The sequence below is a fragment of the Hemicordylus capensis genome, chromosome 4 (assembly GCF_027244095.1).
Source record: "Hemicordylus capensis ecotype Gifberg chromosome 4, rHemCap1.1.pri, whole genome shotgun sequence".
NCBI lineage: Eukaryota > Metazoa > Chordata > Lepidosauria > Squamata > Cordylidae > Hemicordylus > Hemicordylus capensis.
The window spans coordinates 18,560,533-18,587,539 of record NC_069660.1 but is presented as its reverse complement, the minus strand read 5'-3'; the positions used below and the strand labels follow the sequence as shown (position 1 = coordinate 18,587,539).

At 45.2% G+C, this 27,007-nt stretch overlaps 1 protein-coding gene across 12 annotated transcripts in view; it reads left to right on the top strand.

The window, feature by feature from the left end:
- Window positions 1–27,007, top strand: part of PHACTR3 (phosphatase and actin regulator 3) — a 356,261-nt gene that overhangs the window by 158,761 nt on the left and 170,493 nt on the right. The window contains exon 1 of one of the 12 annotated variants that reach the window (XM_053249637.1): window positions 25,282–25,300. The exons of the other annotated variants lie outside the window; for them this stretch is intronic. The gene's annotated coding sequence lies outside the window, so the exon portion shown is untranslated. Of the gene's footprint in view, window positions 1–25,281; window positions 25,301–27,007 lie in introns of those variants that run through there. 12 annotated transcript variants of the gene reach the window in all.

The following is a 27,007-nucleotide window of genomic DNA, read 5'->3' as shown; positions in this document are numbered from 1 at the left end:
CTGGAGGACTTGGCTCAGACCAAAGGTCCAGCTAGTCTGTCATTGCATTTCCAACAGCAGCCAGCCAGAGCCCTCTGGAAACTGACAAGCTGAGCATGTTGGCAACAGCTGTCCCTATTGTTTGATCCAATCCTCAGAGGCATGCTGCCCCTGAACAAGGAGGTTCCATTTAATTGTCATGGTTAATAAGCTGTAGGTGGACTTATCCTCCATGAATAATGGCTGACATCCAGACTAACCAGCTGCTAAAACTTTGGGATTTCCATTGCGTGGGGGAAGGGGTGATTTTTGGCAGTCCCCTCCCTTTGCACTGCACATGCCTGTACCTCCCAAAAAGATAATCTTCTTGAGGGTCTCAGGGATATAGTTTCAGGAGGCACAGGCAACTGCAGAGGGAAACCCCCCACCATGCGGCAGAAAACCCTGGCACATCAGTGGAGGGTTAGTCTTGATGTCAGCCAATATTTTCTTCTTAATAAGCATTTCACCTGGGCACATTAGAACTGAAAAGCAGTTCTGCAACTTCTTCCTTGAACCTGTCCCAAACATTAAGCTTTTTCTGAGGCCCTTCTCTAGATGCCCTTGCTTTGTGAGGTGAGGCAGGTGGCTATAGGGAGAGGGCCTTTTCAGTGGTGGCCCCTTATCTCTGGATTACCTTCCCAAACAGATTCACTCTTGCTAACTGGGCATAGAAGCAGCTTTCAAAGTGGTGATTCTCTTTATATTTAGCAGAGGGAGAGCAACTGACCCTGTCCAACCCCAGCACAGCATCCCTTCACTGGTTGTTGCTACCATGTATTTTCTTTTAGATTGTGAGCCCTTTGGGGAAAGGAAATCATCTTCTCATTATTTTTATTATTTTTCTATGTAAACCTCTTTGAGGACCTTTTTGTTGTTGAAAAGCAGTATGTAAATAAATGATTAAATTCAGGAGTCACATTCATTGATATTTCAGGCGTCACCTTCATTGATATATTGCTACCAGGTTAAAACCTGCACATTTAACAAGGCATTTCAATGATGGTTCTGCAGTTTTAATCCTTCTTGGTTTCCCCCGAAACTTTATTGACTGTTTATACTCTTTGTATTGTAATTGATAAATGTGTTACATCCAGACTAATGTTGTAAGTGCCAAATAATTGTTTGTGCATCTAACAGGGGAGGGAAGATTTTTTCAGGTCTTCCTTTCTCTCTCCCCCCCTTAAAATATGTCCTTGAGGTCTGTGAGACCCTTGGCGATATATTTTTGGGATGAATAGAGGACTGCAAAAGGAAGGAGGATCTGCAACAGAATTCCCTTCCCCTGTTGCATATGTGAACATTGTTCAGCACATATATTAGTGTGTATGTCAGCCAACATTTTTAGTTTTTTAAATTGCTTTTTTATTGCTATGTACTTTCTTAAGCAAGAATGGAATGCTTGACAGATTAGAAACATGGGACAGGGCTTGTGCTTTTAATAGCTGCACAGAGGAGTCAACTTGCAAATATGTAGAACTTGTGGAATTCTCTGCCACAAGATGTGGTGACAGCCAACAACCTGGATGGCTTTAAGAGAGGTTTGGATAACTTCATGGAAGAGAGGTCTATCCGTGGCTACTAGTCAGAGGGCTTTAGGCCACCTCCAACCTCAAAGGCAGGATGCCTCTGAGTACCTGTTGCAGGGGAGTAATAGCAGGAGGGAGGCCATGCCCTCAACTCCTGCCTGTAGGCTTCCAGCGGCATTTGGTGGGCCACTGTGAAACAGGATGCTGGACTAGATGGGCCTTGGGCCTGATCCAGCAGGGATGTTCTGATGTTCTTATGTGAAGCCATATTTTACTGAGTCAAACTTTTGATTCAACTAGCTTATTTACCCGATTCTAAGACAAGTTTCCTCCCTAGTTCTTTCTTGTTAAATATTTGGGGAGGGGGGTCACCTTAGGTTCAAATTCCTCTTTCTTTTGGGTAAATACAGCCATAACCTGTATTTAGCCTCTATCTTTTAAGGTATTGTCTTACATTCAGAGTTGGCCTTCTATTCGGGCAAATACAGTATTGCCTACACTGACTAGCATTCACTCTCCAGTTTTCAGACAGGGCTTTCTCCCAGCCTTACTTGGAGATGCCAGGAACTGAACCCAAGACAGTGTGCATGCAAAGCAGATGTTCTGCTACTGAGCTATGGACTCTCACCAAGCACTTTGGAAGGTGCTGCTTCTCCCATCAGGGGACTGCAGCATTGGGTGAAGTGGCCGCTTGCTGCAATAATCTATGCAACAAATCAAAGCACAGATGCCCTGTTCTTTACTAATCAGACAACTCCAACTAAAGCCATCACTTGCAAAGGCTGGAGGCAGGCCTCCATATGGAGGGAAAACCTGCTCCCTGATCCTGCAAGTCAGGCTGCCAAAAGAGATGATGCCAGTCTGCATAATTTATACAGATCAGGGAATTCTGTGCTTTTGGAAGCGCAGAATTTGGAGTGCCTTGGGACTTTTAATGCAGTGTACACACAACTCCTGCTACGGGGCTCTACAGAGGCACAACCCTCTTCTTCTACATGCCTCTCCTGCAGAAACGTTCTTCCTTAGAGGCTGCTCAGTGATGTGAGCTAGGAAGTGTGTCGTTCCCCCTTCCAACCTTTAACCGCTGCTCAACAGGATAAGGTCCCACACAGGCCATGACTGTGCAGCAAAACTTCCTAAGACCCAGTAACCCCCAAACCCTCACTACTTGGCAGCTGAGGTCATCACCAGAGGATGCCCCCTTGTGCCTTCAAAATTTAGGTAGGGGACTACTGAGAAGATGGCTTTTGTGGGTTGCATTTTATGATGGAAGTCTCTCCCCCATGAGATGTGTTTTGCTCATATGTTACTATTCTTTAGCTGCAAAAAAAAATCTGCCCTGTGTCTTTGGGCATTAGGGCTGGTGATTTTTTAAAAATTTATCGTAGTGTCTGATTTGTTTCACTCTTCTTGTCTAGTTTGGTTTGTACATGTTGTATAGTTAATTGCTGCTTATTGTTGTATGATGGTGTGTTTTTATTCGGTTTCCTGTTTCGTTGTATAATTATTGGCCCACATCCAGACACATGCTGCACTAGTACATCAGACAAAGATGCACCCACGTTAAAAAGTCACTTAGCTGAGCGGATGCTCAGTGTTGCTTGGTCTGGGTCTGCTTGTGCAAGCATTGCACTTGCACAACAAGGATAGCAGATACCTTTGCATCATTCCCTGCAGCATATATGGATTGAGGAAGAAGTAAAATAGCAGAAGGCGTGTTGCAGGGTGTGCAAGCCCATCCTGTTGCATCAGTGCAACATGAGTCTGGAATATTGGGATGTGTGTGCCGGATTGAGATTGAGCTGAACCCAAAGGTCTGGTCCAGGGCCGGTTTGGGTTTGGTTTTTGTTTTTTTACAAAAAAATTATTGTGGACTTGCTGCCATTGTGGGGCTTCAGGGGGTGCTGCCGTGTGTGTGTGTGTGTGTGGGGGGTCTCCTGAGGTCTCCCTCTTCCCACCAGACTCCCTCCAGCCTCAAATGGCCTGTTTCAGGCCATTTTCAGCCCTTTCCAAGCCTCTCTGTACCGGTGGTGGCCATTTTGCTCTGCTGCCACTGCTGTGCATGTTCACTGGCCATCTGGCCAATTTTTTTTACCATCCTCCCCCTGAGCCAGGCCGGAATGGGTTTGGACTCAAGCTGGACCAGGCCTGGCTGTAGTGTGCACAGATTCCGTTTGAGTCCAGTTCTACTCAAACCAAACCAGGTTTTCCAGTTTTGTGCACAGCCCTAGTGGAATACAAGCTCCCAGCTTATCAGAACTAGCTAGCTAGTACAACATCCTTGTGTTACTCCTTGTGCAAACATGTTTGCACTAGTGCAGCATTCATCTGGATGTCTGCCATTGACTTTTTAGAATGCCTTGAATGACAAGCTGCCTCAAATGGCATTTGGCAGGAAAGTGGCATAGAACTCTTTTAAATAAATATCTTGAGGGCTGTGGTTTATTCCAGAACTTTAGCAATTTAATAGGTAAATTTTCTGCCAGCCTTCTGCTTGCATGCATTGCCAGTGGTAAGACAGATGAAATCATGGCGAAATGTACAGGCTTGTAAGCATGTCACATAGATGCATGAATAAATATAGAGGAAAAGAGGATGAACACAAGAGCTCTGTATGTTTCTGATTTCAAGCTTTGGAGTGAACCCAGCTCCAGCTTCCGCAACTGTCCCCTCTACTTGGTTGGTAGTGGGTGACGCTGAAGCAAATGATTACAGAACTCTACTACTCTCCTCTTGCTGGTCTGTCACTTTATTGTACAGCTACTGGTACCTGAGCCTCATCAAGGCATTTCTAAGCTGATTGAAGGATTTTTAACAGAAGTGTGAGAATTCTCTTGTGAGATTGTTAAAGATGATACCCAAGTGTTAAGTAGTTAGTTTCTGTTCTCTGATCACAACCGTTTACCAATCCAAAGAGAACAGATTAGACCCTGCCAGAGTGGCAGAGTGTATTTCTGTATCTGCATTCAGCATAACATGTGAATGGCTGTACCTGTGTGCAGATCTGTACCTGTGTACACTGTACACATGTAAAAGTGTTGAACATAATGTGTGAATGGGCCTAGTTTGCTTTAGGTAAAATGTGCGTTAGGTCCTTCTGACCTTGTGCTACGACTGCTCACAAAATCCTGTACCATGGATTTTGATCCCTGTGATGGATTGCTTCATTCAGTGTAGCGACTCATAAGAAGACTCTCATAGGGTGTTAACCTGCTGGTGCCCCTATCTCTTCTGATTTGAGATGCCAAGGAAACTCAAAGAACATGGAAGATGAACCTGTTAGTATAGAACTGGAACAAATTTGTTACGAAAATTCTCTTCAGAATTTTTATCTGTGAACTTTGATAATCAGTGTTCTCCAGATAGTTTTTGAATGCCTGACTGTTTGCAAAATACTTGATCTCTTGAGAGATGTTATTTCAATATTTGATCTCCTGGGAGATGTTATTTCAACATTTGATATTTGGCATTGATATTTGAGTTTAATGTTTAATATCTGTCAGTTTTTGATAGCTGGCATGCAGTAACATTTAGTATTTGTCGGCCTTTGATAGATGGCATGCGATGCCTGCTAAAATTAAAAAAGCAAGATGTGTTGGTGGTTTTTTGTTTGTTTGTTTGTTTGTTTTCAAAGGTCTATCTTACAATGCATTTCTTCTACAAACTCAGAGCACAGAGATAAAAATAGTCAAGACAAGATATAACATGATGTTAAATGAGTGAATCAGCAGTCAGAATGGATTGTCAGTCCAGCTTCCCTCAAAGGCCTCTTTAAAGAAGCAGGCCCTCACCAAGGGCCAAATGGGCTTTTTAGGAAAAGCATTCCATGGGACATTCCCACCACAATTAAGAAGGCCAAATACTGAGCTAGTCAAACCATGGAGGTTATGGCCGGGTTCAGATGTAGCTCAGAACCACAGGTGCAATGGACCCACAGTTCCACGCCCCCTCTCCCCACTCTCCTGTCCACGCTGGGGAGAGGGGCCTCTCTGCAGTTAGTGAGGCTGCAGAGAAGCAGGGGACCATGCTGTGCGTACTTCCTTCTTGGCAGAAGGACAGCCCACACAGCCAATTGGGAGCTTTCTCCCTCAACTCTGGTCCTGTTGGGCCCAAACAGTGGTGCCTATTTTCAAACATAGCGCTGGCACTGCTAAACCAGAGTTAAGGGTGGCGAAACTCCACTCTGACCAAAAGTATAGTGCGGAGTTTGGTGAGGAAAACCACAGGTCCCTTTTCACGCTTAACTCCAGTTTGCTGAGTTTGGACATGAGTGTCATGTGCATGATGGAAGACTCCGAGGAGGAGCTGGAGGAGGGGATGGAGGTTACAGCAGAGGAGGGAAGGCAAGGACCAGAAGTTGCAAAAGAGAGTAGGTCCAATGCAAAGAGAGTTGAAAATGAGTTAGAGCCGGGTGAGGCAGCTCTTGTGGAGCAGGCGCAACCAGTCTCAGCTGTGGAGAGACATCTGTCAAAGAGACAGCAAGAGTTAAGGAACCGCATGCGTAGAACAACAGGCAAAGCTGCTGACTCAGGATCTTTTGATTAACAGCACCGGGAGTCAGCCTTTTTAAGCTGCACCACAGCTACCCTGCTGATAGCAACGTCAATTTCCTGTGAGCTAATCGGCTGTGTTCATGTATTGCCTTGACCGTGTTTGGACCCTGGACTGTGTTGACCTTGCCCATGGATTGCAATTTGTACTCTGTTGGATTGATTGAATTTGACTCGGACTGAACCTGGTTTGAAGAATTTATTCGTGTAAGACTTTGCTATTCTACTTCTGCCTCTGCCTGTCTTATGCTCTGTCTGGCTAGCCTGACAGATTTACAACAGTGAGACTTCGGAAACCGGAGGTGAAGGGATCTCCGGTTTCCCAATACATCCAAACCTGGATAAAATGTCATTCCAAAAAGGAAGGATTCTTTGAGATGGCAAAGAAATGTGGAATGTGAGAAGCACTTACATAAATCCTAAATGGAAACATCATCATCCTCCATATACTCCCACAGGCCTCTGTCCTACTTCCCAGCATGATTTCATGGTCTGGTGACACTGTATTCAGATGCAGAACAGGGATTTGGTGATTCTTGCAGTGCCACCTGCTGGCTAGCTTAGAGGCAGCACTTCTATGAGGCAAGGTGAGGTGGTCACTTCAGGCAGCATGTTATTCAGGTGACAGGAGGCAGCAAGATACACTTCTGTTGTGTGTGTGTGTTATGTGTTTTTAAGAAAGAGGGAGAGGAGGGTACATGCAAGGGACAGCATTTGGTACCCTGTCTCAGGCACACAGAGGTCTTGAGCCATCACTGGGCCACTTCTTGCTTTCTGAGAAGAGCTGATTACTACTTTTCTGGCAAACAGGACTGGTTTTTCTCAGAAAGCAAGAGCTGGTCAGCAGGTGGCGCTGCAAAAATCTCACAAGATCCCTGCTCTGCAACTGAACACAGCATCACCAGATTGTGAGATTATGTTGGGTAGTAGGATGGACATCAGTGAGGGCAACTGGAGGGTGAGTAAACTCGCGGTTAGAATTTGCATGAAAGCTTCTCACGTCCCACATCTTTTTGTCTAGAAGGTCCTGAAGTCAAAGCTCCAAAACAATGCTCAGAATAGAAAAATATATTAAGAAATGCAATATTCCCAATGTGTCTGGGTGTTATCACCTCTGAAGAGACATGAAAAGAAATACTTCTTTTTACTTACAGGAGATTTCTGTTCCACTGATTGTAGTGATTCGAGGCATGCTATAGAATTTCACACACTACAAGTGAAAATGTAAATTCATATTAAAATTTGAATGGCAAAATGAGAAAATTTGATCATGTTTCAAATGTTTCAACTCTGATTCAACTTTGTTGGCTAAATGAACAGAGGCAATATGTCTCCAGATGCTGGGGACATCCAGATACTGGGGCAGCCATGACTTGCTTGTCCTAAGTGTTCTGAAACATGCTGTTAGAACCTGAATTCTGGACTAAATGATCTGATCCAGCAAGGCACGTTCTTATGTTCCTATAGCTCCAGTTTGCACGCAGTCAGACCTTTGAGGTAAAGGATATCACAGCTCCATTAGCAAAATGATTTCGAGTGCTGATTTAAGCCTCATCGTGCTGCCAAGCTAGAGAACGGAACACTTGTGAGCTATATTATGAGAGATGACAGCTCAGTTCTTGTTGTGGATCCCAGGGGACCCTACTTGCTCTTGCCATTCTTCTTTCCTTCCCTCGCTCTCCGTCTGGTCTATGATTATTCATTATGGCCTGAAGAGTGTGTCTGAAGATTTAGTTGTAATTGCTTTTCAGGGGGAAAGACGTTGGTAGAGATTATGTAAAAGCGTGTGCCCTGAAATATTTGCTGATTGTTCCCAAGTCATGTAATGCATAGATTAATCCCTGGTTCATACTGTCAGAGTTCTCCCATGTGGAGCAATCTGGGGAGCGATCCCACAGCTGCATAGGAAAAGCAATGTATGGGCTGGTTGCTTGCTGTAGTCTATCTAGTAATCTTTTATGTTTTGTTGTTGAGAAGTTTGTCCCAGTGGGGATCCTGTAGAGTGTGTGTGTGTGTGTGTGTGTGTGTGTGTGTGTAGGAGGAGGGGTGGAGTCAGACAGGGAAAGGGGGGAAAGGAGAAGGAGAAAATAGAGGGTTGTTTAAAAAAAAAACCAAAAAAAAAACACCTTTAGTTAAATATACATAAGATTTATTTGTGTCTATTAGGGAAGCAGCTATAAAACAAGTAGGGGTGTGCAGAACTGGCCCAGTTTGACCAGTTTGGACTTGAACCAAACCAGACCCCCCAAAAGGGATGTTGGTCTGAGCTCGAGCCAAGCCAGCCCTGATTCTAATGGAACTGGTTCGGTCGTTCGAGGGCGCATGCTTGTAAAGGGGAATCTGGTGAGGAGTCCCCCTTACAAGCAAAGGGGGAAATCCTGCCTGCCTAAAAATAACTCCTAATGGGGTGGTAAGAGGGCACCTTGTAGTCGACACGGCAATGGCAGCTCCTCCAAACCTCCCCCACCGAACTGGGTCTGGCGCTACAGTGCAGCCCCATTATTGGACTGTGCATTAATTTTTCATTGGGATGATTATTCAGTGAATTTTTGCCTGTCAAGAGTCATATAACCCCTGCTAACTGAGCAAAGAGATACCTTTTCAAGTGGTGATTATCTTATATTCAGCAGGGGGAGAGCAACTGGCCCTATCCAACCCCAGCACAGCATCCCTCCAGTGGCTGTTGCTAGTATTTGTTTCTTTTTAGCTTGTGAGCCCTTTGGGGATAGGGGAACATCTTATTTATGTATTTATTTTTCTTTGTAAACCACTGTGCAAATTTTGGTTGAAGAGCGGTATATAAATATCAGTCATAGTTGTAGTCATAGTCGTATATTATGAATATTAATTAATACATGACATGCTTGAAAGTCGCGTTCCTGATCTTTCTTATTCTATACATGCTGTATGCTGACCCCTGAGTGTACAGAGGCCCCACTTGCAGAAAGCTATCTTTCCCATGTAGCTTTCTTTGGCCCAACTCCCTAGAATTTGAAGAACTGCCTCCTCCCATATGAATCTGCCCATGAGAACATTCATAGAGGTATTCTTGTATGCATCTTTGTCAGCAGAAGCTTTCTTGAAGGTCACTGTGGCTCTTGGTGAGTGCTGCAGTGCCTGAAATATTAGATTGGCCTGACCCTCCATTAAAGAATTGTTCAAACATTTCCATATCCACAAAATTATGCATTGGTGTGAGAATTTGACCAGGTATGGTTTTTCTCATTGAGTCATTGCAATGACAAAATGTGGAATTTTCCTTTCTAATTTTCTCTCTTAAAGTTATAGAAGCCATCTGTGGGCTGGACCTGGTCATTCTTGGTCTCCTTGGCTAACTGACCCATGCTCTGTGGTTTTCAAAGTTCCTCCTGCCTGTAGACCTGACATTTTTCTATGGCAGGGGTTCTCAAGCTCGAATCCCCAGATGTTGCACTATAATTCCCATCATCCTCAGCCACAATAGTCTTTGGCTGGGGATGGTGGGAGTTGTAGTGCAACAATTTCAGGCGGCTCAGGTTTGAGAACCCCTGCTCTAAGAAGATGTGACCCCCTACAGCTTCCCTCCCCACTCTTGGCTATAGCCTTGATAAGCCAAGGAACCCATTCTCTCAATTGGAGAATGGGCTCAGATGGGGCAAGGGGAGGAAGCCGCAAAAAGCTTACCTCCCCTGCACACGATCTCATCCATGTTGCTGGGTGGCCACATTGGCTGCCCAGACAATTGCCAGCTTCTGCCAGTAGGACAGAGGGAGCAGGAAGGCGTGGGGCTGGGAGGCCCCTGGAACTTCCATAATACACAGCATGAGTGCACAGTGCATTATGGGGAAGTGCTGCACGTTACCAACCCAGGAGCATTTAGCCTGGATTTTTGGCCCCCTCTCACCCAAAACTTAGGCTAAGTGGCAGGCTTCCTAAGTGGGCTTGCTGCCGAGCCACCGCTGGGAGTCGTGTGGCTTCCACACCGAAAACCAGGCTGGGCTTTCTTATCCCATTTTTTCGGTGCGCTTGTGAATAGCTTCCACGTCTGGGTTGTCTGTAGGCTAGAAAGTAGAACTGGGTTTTCTAGGAATAAATCCAACATTGGATTCTTCTGGGCTCCACTGCTTTTTGGCAGATGGTCAAGGTTGACTGAAGAATGGATGTGAATGGGAAACCTTTTGTTTACCTGGACTTTAAACTAAAAAATTACCCCTGATGTGGATAGCTTATCTGAGCAAGTGATGTTAGAAATTCATGACTACAGCAGGAGAACCAACAGCCGTATGTGGACTGGCAATCAAGCTCAATTGAATATATGGTTTGAGGGAGCAATTATAAGAAGATGGGAAGGCTAGGGTAAATCAATGTCTTCTCATTCTCCTCTAGATTGTGAGTACTATGTTGAATGTCATAGTGTGGAAATGTATGTTTAATAAATTTAACATTATTTAATAATAACCTTAAAAAGTTCAGACGGGGAAGCTGGGCCATCTGAAGGAATTTTGGAATTCTTTGGAGCAGTTGAGCCGCCACATCATGACATAGGAAATGGAATACTGCTTCTTTTAATTTAACATTAGAGTAAGAATTGGCCATATGTCTGGCAGACAAGGCTCCTGCTGGCAAGAATGCAGATGGGTTTCTGGGAAAGGAGTTTGTTTCCCTTTCTGAAAATGCCTTCGCCAAAATGGTTTTGACCACAGGCCGCCTCTTGGCTGGAGTTGTTTGTATGATCATCTTCTCCATCCTTTCTCTTTCATTTGTGGCCTGCTCTGCAAGGGGCACTCAGCACTGTGGATTGCTTCTCACATTGCAGAGGGTCTGGTTGTGCTGCCTTGCTCTCTCTCCCTTCAAACTCACTTCTTCCATTAAGCCTTTGGCTTAACCCCATGGGCCTCTACCCCAATAGAAAGGGAGTCTAAATACGGGTAAGTAAATGTGTAAGTAAAGGTAAAGAAGAAAATTTGTTAAATAATACCAAATAATTTGCTTACATTCTTCCTCATAATGGGGAAGGGCTGTGATTCCATTGGTAGAATATATTCTTTGCATGCCAAAAGGTTCCAGGTTGAATCTTTGCAAGGGGGCATAACTCAGTGGAGAAGAGACAGGCTTGGCATTCTGAAGTTCTCAGGTTCATCCTCCAACATATTGAGCTAGCAGGGCTGTGAAAAGCTGTTAGTGTGCTTAGTGTGCTTAGTTAGTGTGTTAGATAGCTGTTAGTGTGCTCCAGAGGAGACATCTGATCTAGATGGGCCAATTGTCTGACTACTATAACGCATTCCGTTATTCCGATTACTCTTTCGCCGTCCTCCCTGTTGTCTCCTCTGTCTCATCTTAATTAATTAATTAATTAAGTAAGTAAGTACATTTCATATGCCGTCCCATCCAAAAAAGTCCCTGGGCGGTTCACAATATAAAACCAATTAAAACATTAACTTAATTAAAAGAATTTAAAATACAATAAAAACTCTAAAACCGAAGCTTTACAACTATAAACTTAAAGCCTGACTAAGCAGGTATGTTTTTAGGTCCTTAAAAACATTCAGAGAAGGGGAAACACTAATTTCATTAGGAAGCACGTTCCAGAGTCCTGGGGCCACTCTAGAAAAGGCCCGGTTTCGAGTTGCCACCAAACGAGCCAGTGGCAACCGCAACTGGACCTTCCCAGATGATCTTAACAGGCGATGGGGTTGATGATGAAGAAGAAGACACTCTCTTAAATATCTCGGACCCAAGCCATTTATGGCTTTGCAGGAATAACCAGCACTTTGTATACTGTAAAACCTTTTAAAAACAGACTTTTAAGCTACTCCAAGCAGGGACGTTTTTCTAATTATTTTCCTCTATAAAATGCCATGTATATGGTGTGTGTGTGTTTTGTGTATACATTTATTGTTGATTAACTAATCAGAAATATAATCGGCATGAATCTCAGCTTCCACCTTCTTCAGCTGCTCTGAAGAACATCAGAACAGCTGAAAAAGGTAGAACCTGAAATGTCTTGCCCTATATATTTCTGATTAGTAAATCAACAATAAATTTTTACTGTTATTTTGGATTAATAGCATCTTTCTAGGAGCCAGATACTACTTGTGTGGCGTTCTCTTTGCTTGTATGGAATTCTGTCTCTTTAAAAACTGTCTGTGTGTGTGTGTGTGTGTGTGTGTACACGAGCACGCACGCACACACACATTTACTAGTAGGTAAATGTGACTGGGCAAAGTCATTTTGCATAGATTAAATTTATAGGGAAGTTTAATAAATTAAATCTATGTAATAGAACTTTTTATTAATGTGATTGCAAATGGGAAGTGACAGAACTTTGAAATTTGTAGGTTTTCAACATCATATATTATTTGTTTTATTGAATAATGACCATATATGGTAAATTTGATTCTGAGAAAGATCTGCTTTTCTTGGACATGATGTCATTTTGGATTTATGATCTGGTTACTGAGTGTTAAAACTCTGAGAACAATACCAATTAAAATATAATTATGTTCAGAATTTCTTCTAAAACATAAAAATAAATCTTTGCCCAAGCATATTCCATTGTAAAAAGTACATTCAGCTAATTTAAGTGGCAGGATTGTGTATGCAAAATTTGGTATCTGTGGGTCATTGGGAAGTATGACTTTATTATTATTATTTATATCGATGTAAACCACTGAGAACTTCGTTAAGTGGTATATAAACAATTATACAAAAATATACAAAAATATACTATATATCTATATCTATGTGTGTGTGCGTGTGTACTGATCAGTCATCCCTCCCCTAAAGAGTTAACCAGAAATGAACCCTGTCCTGACTGACAGGCTGGTGAACTCAGGAGCTCAGCCAATCAGCACACCAGGTGGATGGTACCTAGGGAGCTGTTGGGAGGAAAAAATTCTTTGTTAGAAGAAGCTGGGCTAGAGGTGCAGGAGGACATGTGGCCATAGAGGATGGCTGCAGGAAGATGAATGCAGCTCTTGGAAGACAGAACTGAAAGGGCTTGAATTCTCAACCAGGATTGGGGTGAGTTCAAGAAAAAGGAGCCTGGGCTTGGGCTTTGAGAAGTTTAGTCTAGGGAAAATTTGTTTAGTCCGATTTTGCGTTAGACTTTCTGTTTCTTTGGTGTGTGTTTTGTATATCTGTCATAAATCTGTTAGCTTGGCTAACCCAACAGGATTTACAACTCCCTTCAGCACTCCCCCTGTGAGATAACAGAAAGCAGCAGCGAAACTGCAAGAAGGAAAAGAAAAGAAAAGGCTCACAAAGAAAACAGTAAATGAATTAAGTCCCCTGAACTGAACTAGGTACCCTGCTCTAACAATAACTGAGTAATAAGAAAGGAAAATACAGAGCAAGGAATTAACAGAACAAAGCAGGAAAGCATAAACAAGGCAAACTGGAACTCGGACAAAGTTTTGGAATTCAATAGCACACTGTCTGCGAGCCAGTGAAAGTTGCAAACAGCATCTGAGTAAGTGAGAGACTGCTAAATATATATGGCTCAAGAGAACCAGCAGCCAATCAGGCTTCCCTGAGTCAGCACTTTGGCTTCCTCTCTTGTGATCTCCTATGCCTGCGTGATTGCCACTGAGCTTGCCTCTTGAGACGCCTTCTCAAGACAGGCGAAATCTCAGGCTCCTCACCATCAAAAATCCTGTCTGGCAGCTGCTGCGAATCCTCAGCTCCAGAGTCTGGTATCCCTGCCAAATCCTGTTGCTGTGCCTCTGAGCCCTCACTAGCAGGCGAATCCTCCTGCTCTGACTCTTCTGAGTCAGAAGTCTGAGCGATGACAATATCCCTGATACTGGTTTAGTATTGCTTACCTGTAATGTAATTAAACTAAGAAACACTAGCCATCGCCCATCCAGCCAGGGCATTGCAAAAGACTCTGTAAGCTTTTAAAGGTGCTTTTGTATTTTCCTATATACCTGTTCCTTGCAACTGGGCAACCACAATTTCTAAAGAGTGCTGCCCCAACATCATTTGGGGTGCTTTTTGAAGTATTCTTGTAACCTACTGAGTATTTTTACCTGTAACTAAAAGCTGAGAAAGCCTCAGACGGAAGCAGTCTGTAGCATTTGAATAAAACTATTTTTCTTTTTGTTCTTTCTTTTTACAAGCCTCTTGGAGTGAGTTTTTAACTCAAAAGATAGGAAGGACTGAAGGGGAGTTTCTCTGGTGCAATCATGTCTTCTCAGGAGTTCAGCAGCTATCGATTTTCTCACCACGTGCAGGCGTTCACGTGGAAGGTTTTTGTACTTATCTAATAGCAGAATAAAGAGAGTTTTCCTTGGGATTCCACCCCATGCCCAGGGAGGGTCAAGCTCCATAATAAAGATGAGTGGTGGTGGCAGCCATTTTTGAACCTACCAGAAATATAGGAAAGTTTTAGGAATAGCCTTTGCCAGAAAGCTCAGCAGGGATGATTCAGCATTTTTCCTTCCAGTCACATGAGCTTGCTCTGAGACAAAGGCATTAATCTGCCCCCCCTCCACCCCATACATATATAGATATAGGGATACTTTATATATAAGGAGCACGGAGAATCTGTGTACTCTCCTTCCTTTCCCCCCCACCCCCTCAGCAGTAAGATAGTTGGGGCATTCCTTAGGATGATGGTTTTTCTTATGGATGATTATAATGATGGTTCATATGATGGGGCATTTCTTAGGATATGGATGCGCACAAACACACACATCAACCACCACTACGATCATCTATATCTATATCTATATCTATATCTATATCTATATCTATATCTGGACCACCACTACAATCATTCATAAGGAATACCATCATCCAAAGAAATACCCCAACTATCTTACACTGAAGGGGTGAGGGAAAAGGAAGGAGAGGGTGCTTAGGAGGAGCATGGATTCCCCCCTCCCCTCAGGGGGACTGTGGGTGAATAATTGCAGCTGTTTTTCTGGGCAGCCTCTGCCGAACTTGCCAGTGAATATAACCAGAGAACTATTCTGGTAGGCAAGGCAACAGATTGATTGCTCTACAGAAAAATAACAAGATCTAATTGATACCTTATCTTGACTGAACTGTGGGAGAGGTGAACAATGTTATACACCCAGCCTCTCATTACTGCAAGTAAGCTAGAATAGCAGCCGCTTGTTTCTGCAGAGAGAGAAGCCCTGTTCAGGTATTATGCAAACTGGAGATGTGGTACTCATGTACAGCACCCCTGAGAATGCATTTGCAATCCCACCCTTCAGTGATGCATATGAAAAACCCTGCTCTCCACACTGACAGGAGACAAATATTGAACTCATGGAGCGATCTTCCCTGTGATGTGGAATGCTGAGGCTGCACAGCATTCTGGTGTAGGGGTGGGGGTGGGTGGGGCGGAGGACATCTCTCCATGAATACAGTGATTGTCTCTACAGGTGGGGTTTTTAAATGCCTCATGAATGGCTTTTTAAGAACTTTCAGCTCACATACAGCACCCCCAGTTTGCATAAGACCGGAACAGGGCTAGAGAGGGGCTGTATCTCTGTGGTAGAGTGCATGCTTGGCATGGTGAAGGGGTCTCCAGATGGGGCTCAAAAAAGGCTCCTGTCTTAAGCCCCTACTAACAGAGCAAAGAAGCACATATCAAAGTGTAGGGATGTGCGAAACGTTTCGGGTACAAAATGTTTTGTACTTGAAAGAGGCCGTTTCGGGTGTTTTGTAGACAAAACAAAACACCCCTTTTCCAAATCCGAAAGTTTTGTACACAAAACAAAACGTCCCTTTTTTGGCAACAAAATGTTTTGTTGTTTCGGACCTCCATTTTGTGGCGATCTCTGAGTCAGTCTCCATTTGTGTTTGACATCTTTTGAATTTCCCACCCTTCCAGCCTTCCAATCAGTGACCTAAAGTATGGGCTGACCTGCTGACGATTCCCTCATTGTTCCCCATTGGCTCTTTTGCCTCTTGCACTCTTTACTGACCCCACATTGGCCAGGGGAAGGGTCAAAGAAGGGGCAAGGGTGGGGGGAGTTCAAGGAGGGGTTTTCAATTCATTCAACTAGTTACTCATTTGCCATTCTGCCTTTCTGCCTCATTGAAGAGAGACAGAGACAACTAGTTTGCATGGCAAGGCATGCCTCAGGTTGCCATGATGATGCCATGCCATTGCCTATCCCTGCCTGCCTTGTTGCCAGCCTGAGCCCAGCCTGCCAGCCTGCTATGGCTACTGCATGCCAGCCTGGGAATGGATTTATCTGCTGCATTGCCTTTTTGTTCCAGAAGATTTTTTTTCACCCCCTTGAGAGCTGCCATGCCATTGCCTATGCCTGCTTTGTTGCCAGCCTGAGCCCAGCCTGCAGATTCTCTGGTAGCATATGAGATTTTCAATGACAAACCATGAATCCACTCTCATATACTACCAGAGAATCTACACTCAAAAGATCTCAGAAACAACAGAACCCAGTACCCCATGGGTTAGCAACCCATGGGGGTGGTTGGCACCCTATGTGCTCTACACCACCACTCACTCTGGGCCACCCTGGTGTCCCCCCAAGTGCAGTTATGGGGCTTCTGAAACTTCCATCATCCCCTATGGGGAAGAACCTTAAAGACACGTAAACTCCATTAAATATTTAAAAAATCAGCCCTCTGCCCAGTTCCTTTGAAATAATTCTGGAAGCTTCCTTGCCCCCACTGGGCACTACCACCCACCCTACTCTGCTCTGGGACACCCCTTTGCCCCTGACGTGAAGCTATACTTTTCCTCCATTATTCCCTATGGGAAAAATCTTCAAAATCTTCAAAAATTCACCAAAAATCAGCCCTTTGCCCAATTCCTCTGAAATTTGGGTGGTAGCTTCCTCTCATTGGGCACTACCACCCCCACCCACTAGTTTTGCCCTGGGGCCATTTTTTAAAATCAAAACCATTTCCAATTCGGATTTTGCAATTTCGAACAAAGAACAATATTGGTGTGTTTCAAAAACAAAACACACAACCCTATCAAAGTGGTGATTTTTGTATGATTAACATTAGTACAACATCCCTCCACTCGTTGTTGCCGATGTCTACCTCATAAGAACATAAGAACAGCCCTGCTGGATCAGGCCCAAGGCCCATCTAGCCCAGCATCCTGTTTCACACAGTGGCCCACCAGATGCCGCTGGAAGCCACAGGCAGGAGTGGAGGGTATGCCCTCTCTCCTGCTGTTACTCCCTTGCAACTGGTACTCAGAGACATCCTGCCTTTGAGGCTGGAGGTGGCCTTTAGCTCTCTGACTAGTAGCCATTGATAGACTTCTCCTCAATTTTGTTTGGAAGTTATCCAAACCCCTCTTAAAGCCATCCAGTTTGTTGGCTGTCGCTACATCTCGTGGCAGAGAATTCCACAAGTTGATTATGCGTTGTGTGAAAAAGTACTTCCGTTTCTTTCATGTTTCTTTTGTGAGCCCTTTTGGGAAAGAGAACCATCTTATTTGTTTACTATTTATTAGCCTACTTCCCAATAGGCTTATGTGATCACCCGGCGTTCCATGTGTGTGTCCTGCCCTATCAACTTCACAATGTCTGGGCCAATATGAACCAAATTGTGTACCGTTGTAGGGACACGTACGGACATGTCAACAGCATAGTTTGTGATGTTGTCATTCACCCTAGTTCAAGATGGTGGACATGTAAATGTTTGAGCCTCAAGTGGGCTAAACTGTGAACCGCCCAGCCGATCTGAACCAAATTTGGTACAGTTGTAGTGAGTGTATGCCAGAGCTCTTCCCAGAGTGCCCCCATCCCCTGAGGGGAATAACTTACAGTACTCACACATGTAGTCTCCCATTCAGATGCAAACCAGGGCAGACCCTGCTTAGCAAAGAGGACAAGTCATGCTTGCCACCAGAAGACCATTAACCTGGTGGGCTAGTAGCATATGTGTTGACTATTTGTGCTAGTTTGAATAAGAATGTGCATTGACACAAACACACACATCCTGTTCTGTGAGTAATGTTGTGGTGGCAGACGTATGCACGTGGCTGCACGTTCTGCTGTGGATTCTGCTGCACATTCAGCCTTGGGTTTTTCTCCTTCACTGCCTAACTTGCACAGTTTTGTCCCATCTTCAGTTTTCACAGCAGCATTGTAGCATTTGCTTTTAGGGATGTGCAAAAAATTTCGGGCACAGAACGATCTGTGCCCGAAACGAACAATTTCGGGTGATTCGGGGCCGAACCGAATCACCCCCGATGTCCCCCGATATTTTTCGGGCACGAGCCGAATCACCCGAATTTCGGGCATGAAAAATTCAGGTGATTCGGTTCACGGTTGATTTTTGGTGAATTTTTAAAGTTTTAGTGACTTTGGGGCAGTTCGGGGGCATAGCATGGGATCTGGGCAAAAGGAGTGGGGTGGGGTGGTAGTGCCTAATGGGTGCAGGCTACCACCCCAATTTCAGGGGGATTGGGCCAAGGGCTGATTTTTGGTAAATTTCTGAAAATTTCATGTCTTTGGGGCAGATTGGGGCATATTGGGGCAGAAAGTGGGGCCTGGGGCAGAATAGTGGGGTGGGGTGGTAGTGCCTCATGGGTTCAGGCTACCACCCCAATTTCAGGGGGTTTGGACAAAGGGCTGATTTTTTGAGAATTTTTGAAGTTTTAGTGACTTTGGGGCAGTTTGGGGGCAGAAAGTGGATCTGCCCCAAAATAGTGGGGTGGGGTGGTAGTGCCTCATGGGTGGAGGCTACCACCCCCATTTCAGGGGGATTGGGCAGAGGGCTGATTTTTTGAGAATTTTTGAAGTTTGGGTGTCTTTGGGGCAGATTGGGGGCAGAAAGTGGATCTGCCCCAAAGGAGTGGGGTGGGCTGGTAGATAGTGCCTAATGGGTGGAGGCTACCACCCATCCCCAATTTAAGAGTGATTGGGCAGAGGGGGGAATTCTGGTGAATTTATTTTTATGAGGTTTGTCTTCATAAGGTGAAGTGTGCTAAATTGATTACTTCCTCATATTCATAGTAAGTGTGAAAAAGTGAAAGTGGGGTCATGAGAGTTGTTTAATTGAAAAATATCTCATTTGCTATGATAGAATGAGAATTCACACCTCAGAAGTTTTTTCTGAGGTGTGAATTCTCATTCTATCATAGCAAATGAGATTTTTTTCAATTAAACAACTCTCATGACCCCACTTTCACTTTTTCACACTTTCCTTTACTATGAATAATATGAGGAAGTAATCAATTTAGCACACTTCACCTTATGAAGACAAACCTCATACAAATAAATTCACCATAATTCACCCCTCTGCCCAATCACTCTTAAATTGGGGATGGGTGGTAGCCTCCACCCATTAGGCACTATCTACCAGCCCACCCCACTCCTTTGGGGCAGATCCACTTTCTGCCCCCAATCTGCCCCAAAGACACCCAAACTTCAAAAATTCTCAAAAAATCAGCCCTCTGCCCAATCCCCCTGAAATTGGTGTGGTAGCCTCCACCCATGAGGCACTACCACCCCACCCCACTATTTTGGGGCAGATCCACTTTCTGCCCCCAAACTGCCCCAAAGTCACTAAAACTTCAAAAATTCTCAAAAAATCAGCCCTTTGTCCAAACCCCCTGAAATTGGGGTGGTAGCCTGAACCCATGAGGCACTACCACCCCACCCCACTATTCTGCCCCAGGCCCCACTTTCTGCCCCAATATGCCCCAATCTGCCCCAAAGACATGAAATTTTCAGAAATTTACCAAAAATCAGCCCTTGGCCCAATCCCCCTGAAATTGGGGTGGTAGCCTGCACCCATTAGGCACTACCACCCCACCCCACTCCTTTTGCCCAGATCCCATGCTATGCCCCCGAACTGCCCCAAAGTCACTAAAACTTTAAAAATTCACCAAAAATCAGGATTTTGCCCAATCCCCCCGAAATTGGGGTGGTAGACTCTACCCATTGGGCACTACCACCCCACCCCAAAATTTTGCCCCTGGGCCCCTTTTTACCCCCCCGAATCGATTCGGATTCGGATTCGGATTAAATCCGAATCCGAACTGAATCAAGGGTGATTCGGGTGACCCAGATTCGGGCACAAAACAGAACAGGGGTGATTCGGTTCGGGTCCGAGCCGAATCACCCGAAATCCCGAATTGCACACCCCTATTTGCTTTTGTTAACGAACCAGATCTGTCACATTATGCGTTAGATGAAAATCTTAGGAAGTGTTACTGTGGCATGACAGGTTGATCCAAAGACATGAAAGCTTCCTGATTAGCATCCTCTCACCTTGACTCAGATCTCTATATTGCCATTAAAGCAATATATTAGCCTTGTTGAGGCAGGTTGGAAAGGATCCAAAAGTCTGAGCCATAAACGGTGTCTTTTTCGGTGTGCCTTATACAATTTCCATGGTTGCTTCTAACTTTCCCTTTCTTTTCTTTATTTTCTTTGATGAGTCTAATCTCTTTTCCTTTGCTGATTTCAAATAAAGTCTGCTCTGTAATCTAGATTAGTTTAGTATGGGAGAATGGAAATCAAATTCTGTGATGAGCAGAGGGCGTTGTACGAATTTGATTGGCTTTCTTTTTGGAGATGAGGATAACGTCTCCATCGCCTTGGTGAGCAGAGGGGTCTCCTATTACCAAGCAGTCCGGTGCTTTATCCTCTTTTCCAATTTTGACATGACGAGTATCTTATGAAGCTGCATCTTAAAGATGCCAATGGCCTGTACAGCCTCTACAATTGCTGGAAATTTGAAAACTTGAAGGATGGGGGGAGTAATGCCAATGCCCTTTCCAATGATGGATGAGCTCCCTGCCCCATCATGTCAGAAATAAGCCAAGCTATTAAGCAACAACAACAATAGCAACAACAACAACAACCATGGGAAAATGACTTGATTTATTTGCAGGCCAGTCTGAAGGTCACTTCCAGGCCAGTGACAGAGCCGGCAGTCATGTGAGTGGCCGATCCGGCTGCCCAGGACTTGGAGGCTGATTGTCTGGGGGGAGAGAAGGCTAAGCCCACCCTCCCTGCAGGCCCACGAGAGGCTCTTCTCACTGATCGGGAGAAGAGTTTCGCTGTTGAGGGGAAGGAGGGAAATAGGTTTTGAGGGTTGGGTAGGTGGTGGTATGCTGGGAATTCTTGTCCAGGTCAGATAGTAATGATAAATTAAATTAAAGCATTGTGCCGTTGTGGCTGGGATTGGGAATTGTAGTCCAACAACATCTGGGGACCCAAGGTGCAGAACCCATAGCATAAGTATGTATCACTGAATTTTTCATAAGCGACCTTTTATTTTATTATTCCTCTCCTTCCCTCCCACCTGTTGTCTCCTCACTCCCATGTCTATGTTTAGATTGTAAGCTCCTTGGAACACAGACCTTTCTTTTTCCTTGTGTCATTCTGTAAATGTGCATCAACAGTGCTATATATGCATAATGGATGGATGGATGGATGGAGATCTGGTCTTTTGGTAGCAAGCATGAATTGCCCCCTTTGCTAAGCAGAGTTTACCATGGTTTGTATTTGAATGGGAAACTACATGTGTGAGCACTGTAAGATATTCCCCACAGGGGATGGGGCCACTCTGGGAAGAGCATCTGCATGCTTGCATACAAAACATTACAAATTCCCTCCCTGGCATCTCCAAGATAGCTGTGAGAGACACTCCTGCCTGAAATTTTGGAGAACCCACTGTCAGACTGGGTAGACAATACTGAGCTAAATGGACCAATGGCCTGACTCAGTATATGGCAGTTTCCTATGTTCCTATGAATGAGCAAAGCCTTTCCCTCTGTGCTTGCCAGCTGGCAATGCCTGCTCATAACATGCACCGGACATTGCACCCTGGGAAGAGAGCTGGTCTTGTGGTAGCAAGCATGACTTGTCCCCATAGCTAAGCAGGGTCTTCCCTGGTTGCATATGAATGGGAGACTTGATGTGTGAGCACTGTAAGATATTCCCCTTAAGGGATGGAGCCGCTCTGAGAAGAGCATCTAGGTTCCAAGTTCCTTCCCTGGCTTCTCCAAGATAGGGCTGAGAGAGATTCCTGCCTGCAACCTTGGAGATGCCGCTGCCAGTCTGTGTAGACAATACTGAGCGAGATGGACCTATGGTCTGACTCAGTATATGGCAGCTTCCTATGTTCCTATGTTGACATCCCCCCAACTTCAGCAATGCAGTGGGCATGGCTACACAAGCCACTGCTGAATTCGAATATGAATACGACATATTCTGCCCTGCTGAGGGGCCTATAGTGGGACTGCACAACTTTGACCCTCCAGCTGTTTTTGGAATGCAACTCCCATAATCCCCAGCCACAGTGGCCAACAGTGAGGTATGATGGAAGCTGTAGTCCAGCATCTGCAGAAGGGCCAAAGTTGTGCAGCCCTCTAGCCTACAGAAAGTTAGCTTTATGTGAATCCAAGAATCATAGTGGCAGTCCTGCAGTGACAGGGTTGTTTGAGAGCCACAGACATTTTTAACAAATGAGGAGAGGAGAGCTGGTCTTGTGGTAGCAAGCATGACGTGTCCCCTTAGCTAAGCAGGGTCCACCCTGGTTGCATATGAAAGGGAGACTTGATGTGTGAGCACTGTAAGATATTCCCCTCAGGGGATGGAGCCGCTCTGGGAAGAGCAGAAGGTTCCAAGTTCCCTCCCTGGCTTCTTCAAGATAGGGCTGAGAGAGATTCCTGCCTGCAACCTTGGTGAAGCCACTGCCAGTCTGTGAAGACAATACTGAGCTAGATAGACCAATGGCCTGACTCAGTATATGGCAGCTTCCTATGTTTCTATGAAGGCTTTTGCAAGTTGTGCTTATACCAAGTTTGAACATTTTATATACACCTCTGCTTCCAGGATAGAATAGGATGGATAAGGCAACCCCACGGAGCCTGCCACACACTGTCAGCATGATCCCATGTGTGCTTTTTCATAAGCAGGTCTCACTGGCTTGCATCCTGACTAGTGAACCACTTGCATAACAAGCAAAGTCATACTAGTGCCAGGTGTATAGCTGCACTGAAAAACGGGGAATTTGTGGAGTTGCTCTATTGGGCTCTTGCATTATAGTCCTCCTGCACAGAACATTGCACAGATGTTCCTTTTTGAAAAATGAGGTGTGATGCAGGCTGCACAAATAGGCTTGCAGCTGTACAACAGCAGTCAACAGCTTGAAACTTAGTGTAACTAGCTAGTGCAACAGCTTCTGCAAGCAGTTCGTTAGTCAAGATATCAGCCACTGAGTTCCTCCTCCTCCTCTGTTTTCTTCTCCTTCATCCGCATCTTTATTACCCTCACTGATCAGCAAACACTGAGTTTAATAGACTTACTCCCAATAAAGTATCCATTGGATTGAAGCCTAGAGGTTTTATTAGACATATTTGTGGTGTTTCCTTGGTTTACAAAGTGACTTACAGTCGTCATCTCAAGAAACCCAACAAAATGCAAGAAATGAACACAAATGATGCACCCACACAGGGGCGTAACTATAATAGGGCAAGGGGAGACAGTTGTCTGGGGCCCCATTGCCTTGGGGGGGGGCCCGGAGGCAAGTCACATGACTGACTCCCCCAGCTGCACACCCGCCCGGGCTTCCTTCAGTTGTATTCATCCTCCAAAATTGAGGTGAGTGTTAAGACTTGGAGCTACTAGAACAGCATATCTTTCTCTAGTACCATTAAATGACTTGCATTATCCACAATCTACAAAACCTTTTCAAAAATAATTTATATATAAATTTTACTATGCTTATTGTTACCACCATTCAGCCTCATTTAAGATTTCTTTACTTCATGAGCTGAGCTTCAGTGAGGGGGGGGCATTTTAAAATCTTGCCTCTGGGCCCACTCGAACCTTGCTACGCCCCTGCACCCACGTGAGACTCAGCTCTGCCAGTGCAAACTTGCAATGAGCACAACAGACTTTCCACATGCGGGCTCTATCCATGATCCCTTCTCCCTCACAAGTCTGGCACAGGGTTCCTGATGTGCTTAACAACCCTACTGGCCCCACACTGTGTGCATTGCTGGAAGTGCTGCAGTCAGCAACCTGGGAGATCGAAAAACAGACTCCTGGCACAACTTGAGATTTCGCCCCTCTTCTATGTACAAGGAACCCAAAGAGCCACTTCACACACACACACACACACACACACACACACACACACACAGTAGCTAACACCTGAGTAGTGAGGGATGGTTGGCGCATGTTCCTAAAAGCACCCCTGAGCAGTGTTCCCTCTGGGGCGTACGCATGTGCACATGCTCACACATTCTTTGATGTCCACTCAGTTCCTGCTCAGGTTGAATCTAGAAGGTCCCATTCTGAATGCATGTGCGTGCACACTGCCTTAATACTACTGCCCAGAACAAAACTCATTCTGCGCACAGATTAAAAAAAGTTAGAGAGAACACGGCCCCTGAGCCTCCCCAGTGCAATGTGTGCAGATGTGAATGTTATTTGTGATAGATCAAATGTTTTCATTCAATCAATCAATCAATCAAGCAAATATAGGTGATTTTGAATGTTACATTTTGGAGGAGAGCTGGTCTTGTGGTAGCAAGCATGACTTGTCCCCTTAGCTAAGCAGGGTCCACCCTGGTTGCATATGAATGGGAGACTACATGTGTAAGCACTGTAAGATATTCCCCTTAGGTGATGGGGCCGCTCTGGGAAGAGCATCTAGGCTCCAAGTTCCCTCCCTGGCATCTCCAAGATAGGGCTGAGAGAGATTCCTGCCTGCAACCTTGGAGAAGCCGCTGCCAGTCTGTGTAGACAATATGAGCTAGATGGACCGATGGTCTGACTCAGTATATGGCAGTTTTCTATGTTCCTATTTTGAATTCTAGAGACTGGAGTGCAAAAACAAGCAAAAATGACTGAAGCTTCATGTGCGAAAATGTTCTAAAACTCTGTGGCATTCTTAGGGTGAAAAATAGCTGTCTAGTGAAGGAGTTCTCAAATGTGTTGACAGCAACTGCCATGGGTCCTGATTACACTACAAATGGATCTGTTTTATACCACTAATTGGCGTAGCCAATTCCCTCAAAGAATTCTGTGGGACCATTTGAGCCTATGCCTTCATTTTCCCTTTGATCCGTTTCTCCCAGCATAGAGGACAAGAGTGCAGTCAGGTGAGCCAGCCATGTGATTTCTCCTGACTGAGTTACAGTTGGGAAGGCCTAGACGATTTTTCTTCTCTGCAGAATTCACAGCGACAGACCTGCTGTCCTCAAGGCAGACTCCTCCACCAAAACAATATGGGGTGACTGGAAAGCAAGAGCAACAAGTAAGCCTAAGAATTAGTTTCATGAACATGTATAGCCCTATTTAGACATCGGCAAACAGAGGTATGTACATATGTAACATTGTATAAATGATTGCACGTGCATTCATTTAAAAACTGAATCTTGATACAGGCAGGGTACAAATAGGGAGTGAACTATTGTACCTGCATCGAACATATCTGAACAACTGTACCTACATGCAGATATGTATGTGTGTACACTGTGGGCAGAAGCTGCATTCATATCTTATGTTCAAATAATGTACAATCGGTGTACAATTTGTGCATGTACAGATCTGAACACAGGCAGCAAACCTTCCAAAATACCCCTCCCCTTAAATGAGGTTAGTGGAGCCAGTGCTCTGCTAATCCCATTCTTCTGATTGTGAGATGCCATGCCGCGGCTCTGCGCTGCGGCGACTCGCAAGGAGACCCTCAACTGGGAGGCTCCAACAGGCCTCCCAGCCTTGGGGGTCTCCTCAGGAGCCTGGGATTTCTGGGAGCCATGAGGCCCCTGATTCCTGCCATGGAGCCGGTAATTATGTGGGCGGCTGATCCGTCGGCCCAGGGACGGCTCCCTGCTCGTGTGCGGGGAGAGCGGACTAAGCCCGCTTTCCTTGCTGAGCCCAGTTAGGCTCATGCAGAGAGCCTCGCTATGTTTAATGCACATACAGTAGTTCACATCCGATCTGTACCCTTCATTTGGCAGGGGAACACGCATACCACACTATGAGGCTTTTCACACGGGCAGCCAAGCCCAGGTTTGGCTGCACTGCCAGGATTGAGCCCTATCCTGGTGCTGCCTCGGCTCTGAGAATTTAGCCCAGGTCCAAGGTTGCATGTGTGTGTGGGCAGACAGCATTGAATGTGCACACACTGGCAGCATTGCACACACAGAGCCAGGCGGCAAGAGCGCCTTGCTGAGGGAGCATCTCCCAGTGCACCGTGTCCCTGGGGCGGTGCATTGAGGGATGCTGGAGGACTTCCTCCTCTGGCTCCCTGCTCTAATTATTGCTGCAGAGCCTGGACAAGGACAGAGATTATGTGCGGGGAGGCAGGCTAGTCTGCCTCCCCTCCAGCCCTCCGCCCCACCAGCTAAAATGGCCGTGTGCATGATCTTTATGTCTGAATAGAGTAAAATTGTATGTTTATTGAACATCACATTCAAATAGGGTTATGAAGCTGCAACAAGACAGCACCAAGTCGGTATCTCTGCTGCACCAAGATACTGCATATACTGCGTGAATATACTGCATCAATTCATTGGTCCACCTAGCTCAGTACTGTTGACACTGACTGGCAGCAGCTCCTAGCTCAGTTCTGTTGACACTGACTGGCAGCAGCTCTCCAGGGTTTCACACAAGGAGCCTTCTAAGCCCTACCTGGAGATGTCAGGAATTGAACCTGAGACCTTCTGCATGCAAAGCAGCCGCTCTACCAATGCAGACACATAGATGTGATTGTTAGTGTTGTTGCTAATAATACTCTTGCTGGTGCAGTGGGGAAATGCTTGACTAACAAGCAGAAGGTTGCTGGTTTGAATCCCCGTTGGTACTATATCAGGCAGCAGCAATATCGGAAGATGCAGAAAGGCATCATCTCATACTGCATGGGAGGAGGCAATGGCGAACCCCTCCTGTATTCTACAAAGAGAACCACAGGGCTCTGTGGGCACCAGGGGTCGAAACTGACTTGACAGCACACTTTACC